The 17,085-nt window shown below is 41.3% G+C and overlaps 1 protein-coding gene and 1 non-coding gene across 2 annotated transcripts in view; both read left to right on the top strand.

The window, feature by feature from the left end:
• The first annotated feature begins 854 nt into the window (after window positions 1-854).
• Rb1cc1 (RB1 inducible coiled-coil 1) overlaps window positions 855-17,085 on the top strand; it is a 54,456-nt gene continuing 38,225 nt past the window's right edge. The window contains exon 1 of the mRNA XM_052175989.1: window positions 855-951. The gene's annotated coding sequence lies outside the window, so the exon portion shown is untranslated. The remainder of the gene's footprint in view (window positions 952-17,085) is intronic.
• On the top strand, window positions 13,635-13,775 carry LOC127681894 (small nucleolar RNA SNORA8). The gene has a single exon (XR_007977237.1). It is a non-coding gene; the product is annotated as a small nucleolar RNA SNORA8 (small nucleolar RNA).

Below are 17,085 nucleotides of genomic sequence, written 5' to 3'. Positions count from 1 at the left end.
TTGATTAGTCTGCATGTAACATCTGCTCATCAAATTTTAATGCTCAAGTTTTGTAGCTTCAAGTCCTTGCCTAAGCCCGAATACAAATGCAATATTCTCCCTAGCTGACATTCTCTTTTCTAATCTTGATGCTGTTGACCTATCGTGGATCTCAGCATTGTACGGTCGCGCTGCTTTGCAGCTACAGTCCAGTCCACTTTGTGTCGGTTCTTCTCTTCTGGACGTGCTCTTTACTTACCTGATCTCACTTTGTGCCACCCCACCCTGGCAAAGATGCCAGGCATACTTTCCGAGTCGCCTGCCATTCCCGCGGTGGCCTTGTGAGTGGCCCTGGTGACAGTCGGCTGACCCCCAGAGCTGTGCTGGTGCTCACTCTTCAGCCTCAGGTTCCCCTGTTGGGGCTGCTCCAGGTTTGGCGGGGTCGGTCTGCCGCGGCGAGAAGGTCATGCTCACCTTGGGGCAGTCCACGGCGAGCACTGAAATACCTTCCAGGGTCAGGGAAGGACAGACACGCTACCAGTCAGGGACTTCGCTGGCCGGCCGAGCCGCGCCCGTCCGGGCAGCCCGGCGACTTCCGGATCTGCGCAGACTCCTGGGTCGCCCCTCCCCCGGCCGGCTGTTTCCCGGCATGCTCTGCGGCGGAAAGGCCGAGTCGACAATAACAAACCCCACGGCGGCCGCGACCCAGCCCTGCCAAGCTTCCAGTGCCTCGGCCCGCGGACTCGGGTCCCCGCGCGGAGCCGAGGGGCAGGAGCAGCGGCTGCGCCCGACTCCCATCCCGCCGGACTTCCGGGCCTCTCCGGGTACTCGGCGGCCGGGCGCCGACGGCTGTGTCGGTTGGCGGCGCCGCAGGGGCGGTTCGTAGCCGCCGCCGAGGCCAGGGCGGCGGCAGAAGATGGTGCGGGGGGCCGCCGGCTGTGTCGCTGCCGCGGACGGAGGAGGCGCTGCCGGGTAAGTGTCGCCCCTGCTTCCATCTGGCGGCGGGCTTGGCCGGGCCGGTCAGCCCCTGACGGGCTCGCCGGAGCGTCTGCCAGCGCCGGCTCGGAGGGTCGCCGCGCCAGCCCTACGGGGACCGTGAGGCCCGCTGGCTGCTGACAGGATCGCGGGAGCGGCGGGGCGGCGGTGCTCACCGGAGGCCTGAATCGCGGCCTCGGTCTTCAGAGCTTGGCGCACTCAGTGCCGGGCTCGGGAAACCCGAGAGGATTTGGGCCAGGGCCGGAGTGAGTGCCCGAGGGGAGCAACCTAGAGGTGATGCCTTTGTCCCGACCCCGGAGTGCAAGCATCGGTGTAAAGTTACTCCTTGGAATGACTCAGCCTCGCTCGCCCCACGGGTGGATTTGGGGTGGGGGTTTATACGGGTTCCAAAACTTGGTACAAATGACAGCTTCCGAACGCGGTGTCTGTACTTTCTCTTTAGAGTGGTGGATGTGTTATGGTGACTGTTTATGGTTTCGTAATCCTGTCCTTTCCGTCATGAGTCTTTAAAATGTGATCATTTAAATGTGAACTGGCATAGGCCTGATGCCACTCGTGCACTCACTTATTGATAAAGCCCCTGCAAGACATTCAGTTGGGTGGGGATGTTGGCAAGTCTATCATGAGCATTAAAAATTGTCCATTTTGCTAACCCTTTTCTGTAAAGGACTGATGTGAGTTATCTGAGGGTTTGCAAAGCTAGCAGTTTAGAAGTAGCCTAAAAATGGACCAGCCCGTGTGCTCAATCAAATGTTGTTACTATATTTCAGTAGGTGATTTTTTTTGACTACTAGATCTATAAATGGACAGCTGTTATGTGAGAAATATTTTATTTCGTGTTATTACAAAATATGGCACAAATCGCTTTCCGATTAAGTTTTTGTCATCTATTTTAAATGTTAGCCTAGGGTTAGAACATAGCTGCTATATTCATCTCAGCATTCCAGGAGGCTGTGACAGAAAGAGATGGCTTTAGGTTATTTGAGTTACACAGTAAGTTAAGGTGGTCTTGGGAAACATAGTGAGAACATGTCTTGAAAACAGAAAAACAACAAAAACGGTATTTACATAGTTATGGCATGGGTGTGTCTGTCAGGCACACAATGTAGCATTTGCATCGATAAATCTACTAATGTAATGTATTGGACTTAGACAAAATTTATAAATTTTGTTTTGTTTTGAATTAAGGAAGACAATGAAACAGTCCTCTGCCTGGAGAGAAGAGGAATTTTTATTTATTTATTTTTTTGGAGGGGCTCTTTATGACAAACATCAGGGTTTGAATGCACAGCAGCTTGAGTTTACACATAAATCCATAAAAGCCAAAGGACAAAAGATAAAAGAACTGATTTGTCACCGGATTGTGTTTGTTTTGTTTCTTGCCTTGTTAGAGTGTGCTGCTAGGAGTATGCTCTGTAAAGTGTTAGTTAGATCCCTGAGCCAGTGTAGACCTGAGGGGGGAAAACGTTTCAAGGTCTATCTGATTAAGAGAGCTGTTTAGAGGTGCAGCTGTCTGATTAGAAGAGCTTGATTTAGAGGTGTATATTGTAGCTCAGGTTGGTCTGCAGCTCTTGGCCCCCTTTTGCTAAGACCCGACTCATCATCCCTGACACATCTCAGAGTTTTGGTAAGTATTCATTAGAGATGTTTTGGTAATTATTCAGCAGCAGGACAACTCAAGTCTATCATTCAGAAGAAAAGTGAGAACATAAGCAAGCCAGGAAAGTTAAGAAGTGTGTGTGTCTGTATTGGAGGGTGGGTTTGAAACTTTGGATAAGGTGTCTCACAGTCTTGAGTAAAGACCCAAGAGAATTTAAGAAGCTATGGCTACTTGACAAAAGGACCCTTTTGGAGGGATGAGCGGGGAGAAGAAATAGAAAATATGGAAGGCTCTGATTGAAGGCATATTCCATGAAAAAGGTTACTAAAGGTGGAACTCCCGGAGTGAGGGGTAGTAGTGGTAGGAAGAGGCATTCTGTAGACATTTGTGCTCATATGGACCCTGCATGTGCAAAGGCACAGACTTGAGTGTCAGTAGATCCAGCAAGTCTGGGAAACAGTTGAACTTGAATCTATTCCTCACATGTTGATTGATCCTACAAAGTACACTTGTATCTAACAGTGAACTATAGTACATTTCATATGTGTTGTGTTAAGACAACCCTTGGGGAATTTAAACAGGGTTTCAGGGAGACAGGAAGACAGAGTTTCTCTGTGTATCCCTGGCTGTCCTGGAACTCACTCTGTAGACCAGGCTGGCCTTGAACTCAGAAATCCGACCTGCCTCTGCCTCCCAAGTGCTGGGACTAAAGGTCTGCACCACTGCCTCCTGGCTGGGGATTTTAAAGAAGGCAAAATCACATCTATCAATTGCTGGTTTAGAAAAGAGGTTAGCGAAGCAGACTGTGGCATGTTAGGTTAGACAGTCTGCTTTTTAGATAAAAACATAATATTACTTAGCATAATTCTCTAGTATTTTTGCATTATGGACCTAGGAAACCTAATCTGCTTATTATAAAACTGGTCATTGCCACAGGTCCTAAAAGCATTACTTTTCCTTTCACCCTTCTGTAAAGTTGAGTCAGTGAATCTGCAAGTGTGTGCAGAACTTGAATGCTTATATTATAAGCAGCCTTTTATTAGTAGTTTCAGCTTTCTTAGGTGTTTAATGAGTGCCCTCAAGAATACAGATTTTGCTGGATTGAATTCTCATATTATTGACTGGTAATTATGAAAACAAAAAGTAGTAGTGACCTGTTTTCATCTTGTTTGAGACTGTTGACATCAGTTTTTCCTTCACTATCCATATATAAAAATTGGTCAGTAACTGCCCACAGAATATGTATCCAGATTATGGCTTTGATGACAGCAAATGAAATGACATTTGAGAATCCTTTCCTGTTTGTTTGTTTGTTTGCTTTTTGAGACAGAGTTTCTCTGTGTATCCCTGGCTGTCCTGGAACTCACTCTGTAGACCAGGCTGGCCTCAAACTCAGAAATCTGCCTGTCTCTGCCTCCCAAGTGCTGTGATTAAAGGCGTGCGCCACCACCGCCCGGCAAGAATGCTTTTTTTGATATTGCCCTGTGTTTATAGCCTTGTTTGATAGAGTAAAAGCTAATTCAGTATTATATAGGTAATTTGTTAAAAAAATACATTTGTTTCATAGTTAATGTACACTTAAAAGTAAAATATACAACTAGAAAATGATCTCTAAAGTCATGGATTTTATATAGTTTTGATGAATTAGATATGATGCCAGAATGAGTAATATGTTAATGTCCTAATGTCAAATTATTTCCATATTATGCAGTAAGATACAAGATAGTATGTATGGCATCATGGTGGAAATAAAACTGAATATCATTACTTGTTCGTTAATCCTCACATGCACTGTGGCAAATGCACTCATAAAATAAATGTAATCTTTAAAAATTTGGGGGCTGCAAATATGTCAACAGTTAAGAGCACTCACTCCTGCAGAGGACCCCAGTTCAGTCCTAGCACCGGCATTAAATTGCTCACCGCCAGCTACAACTCTAGCCCTAGAGGATCCAACACACATCTTTTGGTCTTTTTAAGTACCTGAATTCATCTCCACACACTATTTATTTATTTATTTATTTATTTATTTATTTATTTATTATTGTCTACAGAAGGAAGAGAAGCAGTTACAGACACTTTTAACTATCCAGCCCTGGCTGACCTTAGTTTTCTAAAACCAGATTATTGTGTCTATGCATGTGCCTACTCTCCTATTGAGTTTTATTTCTTTTTTTTTTCTCTTCTTTTTGTTTTGTTTTTTGTTTTTCAGGGCAGGGTTTCTATGTATATCCCTGGCTGTCCTAGAACTCACTCTGTAGACCAGGATGGCCTTTTATTCAGAAATTCCCCTGCCTCTGCCTCCCAAGTGTTGGGATTAAAGGTGTGTGCCACCACTTCCCGCCCTGGATTCCATTTCTGATTTAAAAGTATTTCTGTTCTGTTTTGGTTAAGAGCGTATTATATCTGTTACCTCCATGTAGACCTGAGCGTGCTTATGTAATGTCAGAGAACGCACACACTTAGATGTGACCCTTGATGAAACAGGGTTTTTTTGTAGAGTGTGAAGATGCCTGTCCTGCTCTTGGGGTACATCTGATTTGCAGAGGCTGACATCCAGTTCTTAGTGTGTACCACCTAAAAGGGGATGCATCTGATTTGCAGAGACTGACACCCTGTTATGGTCTGGACCACCCATATGGCTTTGTAGTGAATGTTGTTTCCATTTATGAAGAAGCCAGTCATCACTCAGAGTGGTAGAATTGCTAAGAATTGCAGTTTGCAGAATTAGAAACAAGAAAAACAATTTCAAATTGCATTTCTCCATGAGGCCTTTAGTTTGCTTTCTTTAGTAACATCCAGATCTTGTGCTCTATTAAACTTGAAAGCAACTTGAAAGTATTTATATTCCTAGCAGCCAATACTGTGCCTGGCTTATTCAGACCTCCTCCACTCCCACCCCAAGGATTGGGGTTCTCCTGAGGGCTTAGTTTTGAAAAATTTGAAAACCTTGAAATGTAAAAAAGCTAGTTCTCAGGTTTTAGAATGTTAGAACATTGATGGTAAGGCTAGAGTAGTGGGCCTTGTCACTCACAGTGCTGATTTTTCAAGAGAAAAGTTTGAATTACCTCAGCTAAAAAGTTGGCTAGGCAGTTAAATTAATTTTGAAACAAATTCTAACTATGATGCTTTGACTGGCTTGGAACTTGGTATGTAGACCAGTTTGGCCTCTATCTCTGGGATTTTACTACCTGGGCCTCCTCAGGACTGGGATTAAAGGTGTGCAGGTGTGTACCACCACAACTGAAAAAGCAACATGAAATGTTTTCTGAGATGATTTCTGGTTATTTTATATAGACATGGAAGTCAAGCATCACCCATATATTCTGTATAAATATAATGGGATCATTTTTAATTTCAAATTTTTTGTTTTAGATTGTTTTATATGGCTTTGGATACCCTGGAATTGGAGTTGCCACATGGATGCTGGGAACACTGAAAGGGCAGTGTTCTTAGCTGCTCAGCTGTCTGTCCAGCTTGTCCGCCATCATTTGTAGCCAGCTACAAATGGGAAGGACCACCCAAATTGCTGGACTATACACCCAGCTCAGAAATAACTTTAGGACCATACTTAAATCTTTAATAAAAAGCAGAGATTGGAGGAGGAATTTTTACCTGGCCTGAAAATGCAAAGTGTTGGTATAGTTTTCTTCATGTGTGGAATCCTCTGATGATACTTCTGGGAAAAGAAACTAGGCTACTAAACATACTAAAAGGAACTAAGCTATTAAACATTGAAGCTTAATACCGACCACCTTTAGTGATTCCCACTACCCCCCAGCCCCCTCCAGCTGGGGCTTCTCTGTGTAGCCCTGGCTGTCCTGGAACTCACTCTGTAGACCAGGCTAGCCTCGAACTCAGAAATCCCCCTGCCTCTGCCTCCCAAGCGCCTGAGATCAAAGGCGTGTGCCACCACTCCCCGGCTTTTTTTTTTTTTTAAATACACTACTGGGTACTGTAAAGGACTCTAATGTGCATTATTGCTTTCCTCCTTCCTTACTCTGTAATGTATCGTTTTCAGTTTGTAGATCATAAACTGAGATACTGAAGTGATTGAGTCCCAGTGGAGTAGGTAGAATCTAAGTGGAAATAAATCTTGTTCCAAACACTACCTTTCTAGGTTAATCATGTGTCAAGAGTTGTCAAGTTCACATATGTAGTGGGGTTGCCAACTAAAGTAAGTGGGATCATGAAGGTTGTCTTCTCTTGTCTTCACTTATTTTGCAGAGCGGTTCAATGAGGAGGAAGAAAAACCTGCCTTGAAGAAAGCAGTGTTTAGCTAAACATTATAACACATTAAAAGTAGCTTAGGGCCAGGCAGTGGTGGCGCGCGCGTGCGCCTGTAATCCCAGCACTTGGGAGGCAGAGGCTGGTGAGTTTGAGTTTGAGGCCAGCCTGGTCTACAGAGTGAATTCCAGGACAGCCAGGGCTACACAGAGAAATCCTGTCTCAAAAACAAACAAACAAACAAACAAACAAACAAACAAACAAAAGAGTTACATCCTAAGAGAAAAGATGGACAGAATTTAAACAAAAATGAGTTTGGATACCTGGGGAATGATAGTTTTGTGTACAGTAAAATGAAGAGAAAGATTTAAAGGAAAAGCATCAGACTGAAAATTGCACTTTTTGACTGGGTATGGATGTGTAGCTCAGCAGTTTATTTGGCCTTGGTTTTTTGTTTTTCTTTGTTTTAGAGAGACAGGGTTATGATCAATCTTCCTGTCTCTGATTCCCAAGTGTTGTGATTACTGGGGTGTCGGCGTCTCTTTGCTCATCTGGGCAGGCTCTTCTCACCGTCAACCTTGCAGCCAGTCACACTGGCTCAGGCGCACTCCAGTGTCTCAAGTGCTTGATTCTTGACGTGCACAGTGAGCATACACTGCACCCAGTCCCCAAAACAAAGAAAGAAAAAAGAATACATTTAGACATGTTCAACAGTAGGATTTGTAGTTGGAAAGATTTTACATCAGCCAGTACTATTTCTGAGTAGGAGACAGGTCTGAATTGTTACTGACCTTAACTGATGGTGTTTTCATACATGTGGAAGAGTTTGTACAATTTGAAATATGAAGATTATTTCTTGGGAAATATATCTTTTCTTATCAAATGAAAGAACTGGTAGATGAACTCAGTCAAGGTCATATAGTACTGCAGGGCTTGACTATAGTTTTTTAAGCCTTCTGTTCTTATTCTTCTATCTCCCTAAAGATAAAAATTAAAGGAATAAATATGAGTGACCATTTAGGGAAGACGAGGTGGATCAGAGCAACATGTGTGAATTTCAGGACCGCTAGGGCTACATAGAGATCCTATCTCGATAAGCAAGCAAACAACCCCCACCGCCACCCCCAAAACAACAGGTTTAGTGGCATATACTTAATACCTTCCTTAGGAGATAAGGGTTAGGGGTCAGAATTGAATTTGAGACTACCCTGAGACTGTCTAAAAACAGACAAGCAGTTCTTAGTTTGTGCATTTTTAGGACACAGTGCAGGTTAAGTTACACCGGTGGTGGCGCACGCCTTTAATCCCAGCACTTGGGAGGCAGAGGCAGGTGGATTTTTGAGTTCGAGGCTAGCCTGGTCTACAGAGTGAGTTCCAGGACAGTCAGGGCTACACAGAGAAACCCCGTCTCGAGAAAACAAACAAACAAACAAACAAAAAGTTGCACCAATTTATATTCCTGCCAGTAGAACTAGGTGTGGTGGGTGATAGGGCAAAGACAGGAGGATTAGGGGTTCAAAGTTGGCCTGCTACCTAAGAAATATCAGGCTTCCCGGACTTCAGGAGACTGATTCTTTTCTGTCTCAGAACAAAAAAGATAAGAAAGGGGGAAGGAACAAGAATGAGGAAAAGTGTACTGTGCACTCTGTTACCTTTTCAACATTTAACAATTAGTGGCAATTTGAATGTTAACAATGTAGCTATGTTAGTGTTCTGGTGTTATCTCTCTCCAGGCTGGCACTACCACCGCCCGGCTAGTTCTCCTTTAAGTTTAGTATGCACACACATCCTAGTAGTTTTATTTATTTATTCATTTACTTATTTACTATTTTTGTTTTGAGATACTGTTTAGCTGCATAGTTCAGGCCATCCCCATACTCCAGGTTATTTGGACTCCTGAGTGCTGGGGTCACACAAGTGCTACATCATCCTAATACTATCATATGAAAAAAATTAAACTTTTCTCTCTTCCAATTGAAATTCTAAAATTCACTAGGTTTGAGCATGACATGTTTTGATATTTGTCTCTAGTGTTGTCTTAATGAAATATGTATTAATAATTTTGTCTTATTGACTAGAAACTAATGACAGTACTTAGGCAGGTGGTCAGTAAATAGGAGTTGGGTTGTCGAAGAGATGGTTCATCAGATAAGAGTGCTTGTTACATTTCTAGAGGATATTCAGGTGATTCTTGGCAACCACACGAAGGCTCAGAGACATCTGTGACTACAAGGGGATGTGACACAGCTTCTGTCCTCAGAAGGCACCTGGAATGCCTGTGATATGGTCACACACACACACACACACACACACACACAATATGCAGGTAGAACACCTATACACATAAAATAAGTTTTTATAAAAAAATGAGTAGGCATGGTAGTATATACTTGAACTCTGATCTCCAGCAAGAGTACTGAGAGTTTAGAACCAGAGACAAAAAGTAGTAGACAAACAAGTGTGTTATTACTATATATATATTCAGAGTCTTCCAGTTAGAATTCCCAAAGCATTCAGTCTAGGAACTGTTCACAAACATTTCCATTGTAGTAGATTACAACACATAAGAGGCTGTGCGGCAGACGAACATTACACCATTTAGATATAGGACTTGCTACTGAAATTTGGGTAGCCATGGGATCATTTCCCGAAGAATAAAGAAAAAAGACTCTTCTGTGCTAGTTCTGAAAATGATATGCAACAAACAAGTTTAGTTCATAGAAGCAACTCATGGAATTAATGATCTTTACATAAATTAGGGGCAAATGTGTAAAATGAATAAGGAGCAATCCCAAAGTTATAAGCTAATAGAGCATTAGCTCTTTATTTTTTTTTGTTTTGTTTTGTTTTTTGGATTTCGTTCTCTCCCACCCCCCCACCCCACCCCACCCCAGGGTTTTTCCCTGCCCAGCTGAGCATTAACTCTTAATGTTGTTTGTGTATGTGTTGAGGTTAGAGGATAGTGTCCTCTCTCTCACCTAGCTCCTTTAGGTGGCTGCTGGTGCATTTACTGTCAACTATCTTACCAGCCTTGAGTTGTTTTAGGAGTTAAATGTGTAAGGTTAAGTTTTGGTAATGTGCTCAGTGAGGATAAACTTAACTTTCTATTACTTTCTGGATAAATTAACTTTCTGGAGTTGGTTTTATATATATGGAGATTTCTGGTTTGGATTAATTGAAGAGTTGGTTGTGAGCTTACAGTTGGGGGGGGGGGAGGGGAGGTGAGACATTAAAAGAAAGACACCAGGCAGCAAGCCTGGTGCCAGAGCTTTACATTCTAGCCTGAGGGAGAAAGTCCCTCCCTCCTATGGTCTTTGTGTGGATTCTTGTCTTTTCCTTCTTAGGATAGCATTTGCATACCTCCTTTCTTGATATTTAGTCATTTTATTTGATAAGGTTTTTTTAATTTTTAAAAGATTTATTTATTATATATAAGTAACTGTAGCTGTCTTCAGACACACCAGAAGAGGGCGTCAGATCTCATTACAAATGGTTGTGAGCCACCATGTTGTTGCTGGGAATTGAACTCACCTCCTCTGGAAGGGCAGTCAATGCTCTTAAGCTCTGAGCTATCTCTCCAGCCCAATGATGAGGTTTTAAAAGATACTTAATATCGAAGTTTGTCACTACAACCTTTTTTTTTTTTTAATTTATTCAGTGACGACATAAGAACTTGCTTTTATGAATAGTCTGACTGTATATCATTTTCTAGAACATTTGGATGAGTGATCTCATGTACTGCTTGACTTTTGCAAAACACAAATTTGGAAAAACTGGGTAGCTTGTTAATAAGTAATAAGCCAAGACTAGTTACACATGCTTAAACTCAGTTTTGTTTTGTTGTTGTTTCTGTTGTTGTTTTTTTTTTTTTTTATTATGTATGGGTATTTTGCCTGCATGTATGTGCACTAGCCACATGGGTACCTGGTTCCATTGGAGGTTGTAAGAGGGCATTGAATCCCCAGGAACTGGGGTTAAATAAAGACTGTTATGAGTCTGAATGTGGATGCTGGAAATCAAACACAGGTGTTCTATATAAGAGCAGTCAGTGATCTAAACTGCTAAACCATCTCTATGTAGATATTTAACATTTTAAAATATGTTTTTTTATTTTTTATTTGGAAATTGTTATCTGGCTAGCTTGGAACTGCCTATGTGGTTCTGGATGACCTGGAACAAATTTCTAGGCACACCTGTTTCCTGCATACTTGGATTACTTACATGCTACCATGTCCACTTTAAACAGATTTACAAGGAAAACAAAACTCAACTTCAGATCATCTTATTTTGACAAAATAGTTTACTGTGAATTCTCATTGAGACTTTTTATTTCATAGCTGGGATATATCATTTTTGCCTCAAACACCATTGGTTGTCCATTATGTTTGTTAGATACTAAGCATGTAAAGAATCGTGTATGCCTACACCTGCTATCCTACCATTTGCAAGATGGGGACAGGAGGATTCAAGTTTGAGGCCAACTCACCAGCCTCCCCCCTCCCAAAAAAAAAAATTCTTGTTAAACAGTTGGTAGGGTGAGCAACAAGGCAGAGAGAAGGAGTCTGTGGGAATGGCAGCTTTAGGAAGGGGTTTTATGATGGAAGACAGTGTGTGACAAAAACTGGATAATCTTGCTCCGTGGCAGAATGCGTACATTTCCAGTCCTCTCAGTGTTACTGCCATAGACCTTCCTCCCCCACATTTTTGTTTTCAAAGCCAAAGATGGTACACCCCTTCAATTAGGTAGTTCCAGTTTTGTCTGCTTCCCTACAGCTGGCTTGAGGACACACATCCTTCACTTTGTAGACTCTTGAGTAGGGTATGCACTAACCAGTCCAAATAATTCTTTCATTTTCTTTGTCTGATTTTTAACTTTAAAACTAGAATGCTGAGTATTACCTAAGAATAAGAAAAATCTTAAATACTTGTTATGTTGGTTAGGTTTTGATGCACAGTGCAAAGTTGATTTGTAAATGATGTGCTTAGAGGAGGCTGATATTGTTATTTCAGTTATTACCATTTTTAATAAAGTATATTGTTTATACTCTGCCTTGTATACAGGGTGTTCACAATCCTTTTGTATAATAGGCATTACTAGCTGTTGTTTTTCCTTATGTTCCTGGATTGGCTACAAATAGTGTGATAAGAATTGACATATGCTCAGTCCATACATAATTTAAGAACTTGATTTTCATTGAGATCTTACAGGAAAGAAGAGTAATTTTAATCTTAAAAAATTGAAGTGGATTAATTTGAGACAGGATCTTGCTATGTAGCCTTAGCTAAGCTGAGAACTCACTATGTAGTAGACCAGGCCATCCTCAAATTCATGGAAATCCAAACTGCCTCTGCTGGAATTTAGAGGCATATACCACCATGCCTACTTTTGGAAGCCTTTGTGTTCTGGTAATCAGCATAGTAAAGATGGCCAATCAGTATGGGAAAGAATTAGAATTAGTATTTGTCCATTTTGAATAAGGGGGATTATGTAGGACATATTTAATATACACGCATGATGTACAGACACTATCCCAATTCATGTAGGTACTACAGTAGACCTAGTCTTTCCACTAAGATGAATTTGCCTTTGAGGAATTAAATTGGCCCTATTGAAAAACAAGTAAACAGTAAATTTATTGATGGAAACTTCTACCTATATATTTTTCTTCTGTGAATAGGGCTGGGAACCTAGAACTTTTTGTAAGTTTTGCTTTTATATTGTAGGATTTTTTTTCATTTTATTTATTTCATTTTTTAACAGAAATGAGAAACAAAAACCTGGCCATAGAAGACTGCCCAGTATACCCATACTGCATCTTAGGAACTTCCTTCAGTTCCCATCTTGCTTTAGCTAGACTTATGCCTTCCCCCTTCTCTTATTTGGTACTGCAAGGAATATGTTTCCTGCTTTTTAAAAGAAAGCTGAAAGCCTTGGTGGTGGTGCACGCCTTTAATCCCAGCACTTGGGAGGCAGAAGCAGGTAGTTTTCTGAGTTCTAGGACAGCCTGGTCTACAGAGTGGGTTCCAGGACAGCAAGGGCTACACAGAAACCCTGTCTCGGGGGTTTGGGGGCTGGGGGGTGAGGCGGTGGGGAGGAGGAAGAAAGCTGGAAGTCAGAATACTTTTCTCATTGTCCCACCTAGAAATAGTGCTAGAGGGATTTGAAACAGATCTATTAAACTTTTCACTTAGCAGTCAGTTATTTTTATGTTGACTAGGGACAGTATAACCAGGGAGGTGTCAGACGTGTCCAATTTCAGCATTCCTCAGGCTAGGGCAGGGAGAGATCCCAAGTTCAAGGTCAGACCCTGTCTCAAAACAACAAAAAATATAAATATAACTAGAAAGTAATGTTTCCATAGAAGCTTACTGTTTTGAAAGACTGTATCATTTTCTCTCTCTAAACACTGCCCTGAACATTCTCTATACATCTATGATTATGTTATTTATTGTGGGATAGCAGAAGATAAAGATTGTGTGTCCTAGGTTGGCCTGGAATTTCCTGCAGTCCTGCTTAACTCTTCCTAGTGTTGACATAGGTGTGAGTCATCACATCTAACTGTGTTTATGTTTTCCCACAATATTTACACCAAAAGAATGAGTAACCCCACAATTATTATTAATGATAATGTAAAGTACTGTTATATATTTTAAACATATAAGAAAATGGTTTCCTTTTGCTGGGAGGGACTAAGACAGGGTTTTTGTGTATCTCTGGCTGTACTGGAACTCACTATGTAGACCAGGTTAGTTTTGAACTTGTAGAGAATTTGCTGAGATTAAAGGAAAGCACCCCATGCCTGGCAATGATTTCCTTAAGAATGGTCTTTATTGTGCTGCATGGGTATCTGTGCTCCGTAGTTACCCTCCTGCTAGTATGTTTCAAGGACGCTGCCAAAGAAATTCAATATCTAGCATTGTTGATTTTCTTGACTTTGTGCCTGTTAAACCCGGTATTTCTACAGATGCTGTTACAAAAAAAAAATGTGAGGGTTTTCTTGTATTATTACTAAATTTAAAATTTTTGTTTACCTTAACAAATACTAGTTTTTCTAGAAAGGTTATAATTATTCATGGTACATTGATAGTTTTATTAAGAGTGTTGAATATGATTAAAGTGATTTACTACTATTTATTGTGGAAATTTACAAATGATCGAAGTATCCTTAATTGTTGGGGTACTGTTCAACATCCAGTTTATCTTTCAACACAATTCAGTTCTGCTACCTTTTTTTACTTGTTCCTCTTTTTTACACCATTTGTTTTCATTAGACTAATAGTTTAAATCCAGTATCATTTTACACATTATTTCAGCTTATTTTGTCTTAACCATAGTACCATTATCAACCAAACAAGCATGTTTACAAACATTATTTTAATTATGTGTGTGTCTAGGGTATGTGTGCTTGTTCCTATGGAGACCAGAGGTAATGAATCTGTCTAGAGCTTGAGTTAGGGCCACCACCAAATATGGTGCTAGGAACTGAGCTAAGGTCTCCTGGAAAATCAGCAGTAGGAACTCTTAACCTTGAGCAACCTCTCCAGCAACCTCCAGTCAAATAAAAACATTAGAAAACTTTTGGATGTTGGGGCTTTGTGCTGGAGATCAAACTAAAAGCTGCTGTGTAAGCTGAGCAAGCATTCCATGGTGCAAAACTTCAGCTTGGAATTCTTTAATATCTAGGACCTAACTTAGGCTTAGATTCCTACATTCTTCTAAAAATTGGCTGCTATTTCATGTAATAAAGGCAAGAGCTTAATTTCTCTTTCTCCAGTTTTATAATGGGTTCTGAAATTGTCTCATTTTAATTTTTAAATTAATTTGTTGTTTGTTTGTTTGTTTGTTTTGTTTTTGGGGTTTGGTTTTTTCAAGACAGGGTTTCTCTGTATAGCTCTGGCTGTCCTGGAACTCACTCTGTAGACCAGGCTGGCCTAGAACTCAGAAATCCGCCTGCCTCTGCCTCCCAGAGCGCTGGGATTACAGTCGTGCTCCACCGCTACCCAGCATTTTAGAATTAATTTATTTGCTTTGTGTGTATGGTCAGAAGACACATAACTTATGTCTGTGTGAGTTCTCTCCACAGTTTGAATCCTGGTGATTAGTCAACTCAGGTTATCAGGTGCTTTTACCTGCTTAGCTACCTCACCAGCCTCGGGTTTTTGTTTTGTTGCCCTTTTGTCATGGTCTCATTAGTTTTTCTTGCCCTTGTGGTCCATTAAGATGCTCTAAGCATGTGTGATTGGTATATAATTTTGTTTTTGTTTTAGGCTTTTAAATTCAGCAACTTGTTGGGTTTTTTTTGTTTGTTTGTTTTGTTTTGTTTTTGTTTTTTTTTTTTCCTTTCCCCAAGACAAGGTTTTTCTGTATAGGCTGTCCTGGAACTTGCTCTGTAGACCAGGCTAGCCTCGAACTCAGAAATCCTCCTGCCTCTGCCTCCTGAGCGCTGGGAATAAAGGTGTGCGCCGCCACTTCTTGGGTATATTCAGCAACTTCTAAAACCCCCCTTAGAAAACACAATGTTGATTGTTCAGTGAGTTTACCCAATTCTAGAGTTAGAAAAGGCTCTGAAGACTGCCTCTACTCTGGAGACAGACTGCATCAATCATGGTGATTTGCAGACCCTCACCCCCAACTCCTGATGAGCACCTCTCCCCCTTATGTGGAATAGCTCACAAATTTAGGAAGGCACTATACTTAACTACAACTTTTACTATAATAAAGGATAGAAATTAAAATCAGACTGTTGCTTATAGAGCTGAAGCCCTGCAGCTTCAGACGTCTGCCTGCTCACCGTCTGAATTACTGAAACACCTTACCTTCTCTTTTTCTGTCATGTTTAAGCATGCTGTCCCTAGCATTTTGGAGTTAACTTTTCTGAAGCTTCCCACCAGGTTCTGTGGCTACTTGTCTGCCTTGAGGCTAACTTCCGTGCTTGATTAGCATAAATGGCCTGGCCTTTTCTCCCCACCCCTTCCAAGCAGCTACTGACATTGACTTGCTACTGTGAGGTTATTTTTGGTTTTTTGTTTTTTTTTCCTTTTCAACAAAGGGAGAGGTAAGTAGAAATTAGAATTTGGGACGGATCAAGACTGAGAACCTCTCTTACTGTCATCTTCAGTCTGTAATACTTTATGGTGTCAGGAGGTCTTCAGTTCCTTTAGAGTATTTGAAGCCCATTAGATATGAAATCCTGAGGGCTTAGAGAGTATTGATAGATGGTGAAGGCAGAAATCAGACCTTTTCAGATGAGGAGGTTCTTTACTACAAAGGTACATAAAGCTGTTTTGCTGCCTTGGTTTTAGTGATGCTGTGAAAAATACACCTCCTGGTAAGGGTTCTATTCACTGTTGACACTAACATTTCCAGAGTAATCTCCCCTGTACCCCTGTAGTTGAACTAGGACATTGGCAGGCATCCTGCAACTGAGCTGCATTTCCAGCCCAGCTCTTTTACTTCTTTATGGATTAGGTATGATTTTCCTCGGAAAATGTTTTGTTTTTTAATAGTACTAGATATTGAATATAAGACCTTGCTGTGCTGGAATTGCAGATGTGTAAGTGCGAACTTTCCTAGTCCCAGCTGCTGTTAGCTGAAGTTACGTAGCAAGCTGGCTTGGGTTCTGCCCTGGAACTTTTTGTTGTATTTCTAACTCTAAGCAGGCCAAGTGCCTTCTGAATCTTCATTTGCAAAAGAAAAAACAGTAATATTAGCTTACATATTGTGATAAATGAGGCAATGTATATAAAGCTGTTTAGTATAATGATTGTAACAGTCTCTTGGTGAGAGCGGTAACTGCTAGCTTTCTGTACTATGCATGTTCTTGGATTATGGGCAATTAAAAAAAGCATTGTGGCCAAAATCTATCCACTGACATTTTTTAGACAAGTATAGGTGGAGCCTTATTATGTGGCTTGGTTTCCCTGTTGTTCTTGGGCAGGACTTTGTTAGCTGTAGTTAATTTGGTGTGAGGAGAATGAGGGTGCAAATTCAGAAGGGAGCTTCTGAGTAAAGCCGCCAATCTTGGAGTTCACAGTACTCGTCCTAAATGACTCCTCAAAGCTGCAAGCAGTGGATGAGAGCACAGGCTTCCCTATCTTAAGGAGTTCAGGGGATGTTTCTCAGTGTATCTCCAGTGGCTTCTGGACTTGAGCTAAAGAGCAAATGCCTGGCACACCCCTACCTTATAGTGTGTGTGTGTGTGTGTGTGTGTGTGTGTGTGTGTGTGTGTGTAAAACTTTGCCTAATCTTTAATTAAGATAGCCCCAATATTGGAGTTTATTTT

Source organism: Apodemus sylvaticus, chromosome 3 (assembly GCF_947179515.1).
Source record: "Apodemus sylvaticus chromosome 3, mApoSyl1.1, whole genome shotgun sequence".
Lineage (NCBI taxonomy): Eukaryota > Metazoa > Chordata > Mammalia > Rodentia > Muridae > Apodemus > Apodemus sylvaticus.
This window is presented reverse-complemented; position numbering and strand designations above follow the sequence as displayed.